The 4,060-nt window shown below is 42.1% G+C and overlaps 1 pseudogene; it reads left to right on the top strand.

Moving 5' to 3' along the window:
* The first annotated feature begins 1,914 nt into the window (after nt 1-1,914).
* On the top strand, nt 1,915-3,642 carry LOC122732568 (annotated as a pseudogene).
* The last annotated feature ends 418 nt before the right edge of the window (nt 3,643-4,060 follow it).

Consider the following 4,060-nt stretch of genomic DNA (forward strand, 5'->3'; position numbering starts at 1 on the left):
TATGTAACCTATATTAGATTGCTTTCTGTCCTGGGGAGGAGAGAGGGAAGGGAGGGTGGGAGAAAATTTTGTAACTGAAAATCCTATGAAAACAAATGTTGAAATGTATCCTTATGCGTAACTGGAAAATAATAAAATACTGACCAAAAAAAAAAAAAAGAAAAGAAAAGAAAATGGAGACTACTATTTGAGGTAATGAGTGTTTTTATGATCAGAAACATGTAGTTAAGTAGAAGTTGATTTCTTATCAATACAAAAATTAACAACTTATAAAAATATATCGGGGCAGCTAGGTGGCACAGTGGATAGAGCACCAGCTCTGGAGTCAGGAGTACCTGAGTTCAAATCTGGCCTCAGACACTTAACACTTACTAGCTGTGGGACCCTGGGCAAGTCACTTAACCCCAATTGCCTCACTTAAAAAAAAATACCAAAGACCATGGTTTTTTTTTAAGGTTTTCTTCAAAACACAATAAATTGATTAAATGATTAGCCTCAAAAAAAAAAAAAAAAAAGCTCCAATATCCTGGAACCAGAGGGTAAAATACAAATCGAAAGAATCTACCAATCACCATCTAATATATTCCAAAATGAAAACTCACAGGACTATTATAGTTAAAATTCCACAGCTATCACAATAAGAGAAAAGTACTTCAAGAAGCCAGAAAGAAACCACATATATTGTGATAATGTAAAAAAAAACAATTGAATAGACAAGAAAGATAGATGCCTTGGGAGAAGGGTGAAGGTAGAGGAAGAATGGGGGAAATGATCACATGGAAGCATGGAAGGAAAAGTTATCATAGCGGAGAGGAAAATAGGATGGGGCAGGCAATACTCAAACTTCAATCACATCTAAATTGATTCAAAGAGAAAAAATAAATATGCATACTTAATTGATATTGGTAACAGAAATATATATTATATATATATAACAGAAATATATTGGTAACAGAAATATATATTATATATATTACTCAATAGGAATATATATTTATATATATATATATATATATATATATATTACTCGATAGGAAAATAGAAGGAAAAGGGGAAAAGAGAAAGAGGAGGGAATGATAAAAGAGAGGGCAGGTAAAAAAAGGCAGTGATCAGAAGCAAAATAGATTTTTGAGGAAGGACAGGATAAAAAGAGAAAAATAAGTATAAACAGAAGAAAATAGGGTGAAGGGAAATGCAAAATAACTAATCATAACCGTGAATGTGAATGAGATGAACTTAGCCCTAAAATGGAAGTAGACAGCAGAATGGATTAGAAACCAAAATCCAAACATATGTTGTTTACAAGAAACACACTTGAAACAGAGAGACACACATGGAATTAAAATAGGGGGCTGGAGCAGAATCTATTATGTTCCCACTAAAGCTTACAAAACAAACAGGGGTAGCAATCATGATCTCAGACAAAGCAAAATCAAAAATAGACCTAATTTAAAAAGCTAAGCAGGGAAACTACACCTTGTTAAAGGGAACCCTAGATAATGAAGTAATATTAATACTAAATATATATGCACCAAATGAGATAGTATCCAAATTCTTAAAGGAAAAGTTAAATGAATTGTAGGAGGAAATAGTAAAACTATACTGGGAGGACCTCAATATTCTCCTTTCAGATCTGGATAAATTAAGAAATCAAGGAGATGAAGAATATTTTAGAAAAGTTAAACATGACAAATGTCTGGAGAAAACTGAATGGGAATATGTACAGCTATGTATGTAACCTTCCAAAAATCAACTATGTATTAGGGCATGAAAACCTCTTAATGAAATGCAGAAAATCAGAAATATTAAATTCACCCTTACCAGACCATAATGCAATAAAATTATATTTTTAAAAAGGGATATGGAGAATAGTAGGAAGAGTGAGGCATGCACAGCGGTGGTGGTAGATGCAAGATGGCAACGATGACCATTACTCTCAGCACAGATTCCATCAAAATGGAAAACGGGCAGAGCACAGCAGCCAAGCTGGGGCTGCCACCCCTCACACTTGAACAGTAGGAGGCCCTCCAGAAGGCCAGGAAGTACGCCATGGAGACGAGTGTCAAGCGGGTGTTGGTGAAGCAAACCATCACCCACCTGCAGGAGCAGTCCGCCAACCTCCAGACGGCAGCAGTGACAATGAGTTTTGGAGGTCCTCTCTCACCTTTGCAACTGATGGCAGCTCAGAGGCAGAGGACACTGGCAATCATGTGTTGGGTGTATGTGGGCTCTATCTACTATGAGTTGGGAGAAGACACCATCTGCCAGGCCTTTGCCCCATTCGGCCCTATCAAGAGCATAGACATGTACTGGGACTCAATCACTATGAAAAACAAGGGTTTTGCCTTTGTGGAATATGAGGTACCAGAAGCAGCCCAGCTGGCCTTGGAGCAAATGAACTCTGTGATGCTAGGAGGAAGGAATATTAAGGTGGGTAGGGCCAGTAACATCAGAAAGGCTGAGCCCATCATTGACCAGCTGGCTGAAGAAGCCAGAGCCTTTAACCACATCTTCGTGGCATCAGTGCACCAGGACCTCTCTGATAATGACATCAAGAGTGTGTTTGGTGGGGGGGAGGGGGGCAGCTAGGTGGTGCCAAGGATAAAGGTCTGGCCCTATATTGAGGAGGACCTAAATTGAAATCTGGCCTCAGACACTTGATACTTACTAGCTGTGTGACCCTGGGCAAGTCACTTAATACTCATTGCTCAGCCAAAAAAAAAAAAAAAAAAGAGTGTGTTTGAGGCATTCAGCAAGATCAAAGCATGTACTTTGGCCTGGGACCGACCACAGGCAAACACAAGGGCTATGGTTTCATTGAATATGAAAAGACCCAGTCATCTCAGGATGCTGTCTCATCCATGAATCTCTTTGACCTGGGGAGCCAGGCAAGACAGTCACATCACACATGCCCCTGCTTATACCTGCCACCCCTGGAGGCCTTCCACCTGCAGCTGCTATAGCAGTTGCTGCTGCCACAGCTGAGATCACTGCTCAGGAAGAAGTGGCTTGGTGAAGCTGTCCTGGGCACTCTAGCCACACCTGGGCTAGTATCACCAGCACTGACTCTGGCCCAGCCACTAGGAGCTCTACCACAAGTTGTCATGGCAGCCCAGGCCCCTGGAGTCATCATAGGTATGACTCCTACAAGACCCCCCATCCCTGTCACCATTCCTTCTGTGGGGGTGGTGAACTCCATCCTGGCTAGCCTTCCAACACTAGGCCTCTTGGAGCCCAAGAAGGAGAAGGAGGAAGAGGAATTGTTTCCTGAGTCAGAGTGGCCAGAGATGCTAAGTGAGCAGGAGTACATGAGCATTTCAGGCAGTAGTGCCTGCCACATGGTCATGAAGAAGCTGCTGGTGGTTTTACACAACATGGTGGATCCTAAAAACATTGATGATGACCTGGAGGGGGAAGTGACAGAGGAATATGGCAAGTTTGGGGCTGTCAACCGTGTCATCATCTACCAGGAAAAACAGGGTGAGAAGGAGGACGCCGAAATTATAGTCAAAATCTTTGCAGAGTTCTCCAGAGATGCACAAGGCTATTCAGGCCCTCAAGGGGAGTTGGTCTAATGGCCCAAAGGTGGTGTCTGAGGTCTGTGACCAAGAGCACTTTGACAAAAATGGCCTGTCTGCGTGACCTTGGCCCTGCTCCTCCCTAACGTCTCACAGACTTGAATTTTCCTCTTGTCTTCTCCCCTTTGGTTGTGTAGAAATATATATGGGGCTGAATTTAGTCACTTCCTGGCCTTTTTGTCTAGTTTGGATAAAAGTACACATGCTGCTTGCCCCCGTACACACTGTGTGTGAGATCATATGCTTGCCGGCTCTCCTCAACTCTCCATGGACTTCTGTCTTCCAGGGCCTCCTCCTACACTTTGGCAAGAGCTTTCTGACCCTTGTGAGGCTTTGAGGGGCCGTCTATCCTCACCTTGCATGTCATTTTTTTTCAGTTCAGCAAGTGTTTGCTCTGTGCTGGGGGGAGGGTGGGACAAGATATGGTCTCCCATCGAGGACTCCATAGCTGGGTAAATAATGAACACACAGTGAAATAGAAT

The sequence above is a fragment of the Dromiciops gliroides genome, chromosome 6, assembly GCF_019393635.1.
Source record: "Dromiciops gliroides isolate mDroGli1 chromosome 6, mDroGli1.pri, whole genome shotgun sequence".
Lineage (NCBI taxonomy): Eukaryota > Metazoa > Chordata > Mammalia > Microbiotheria > Microbiotheriidae > Dromiciops > Dromiciops gliroides.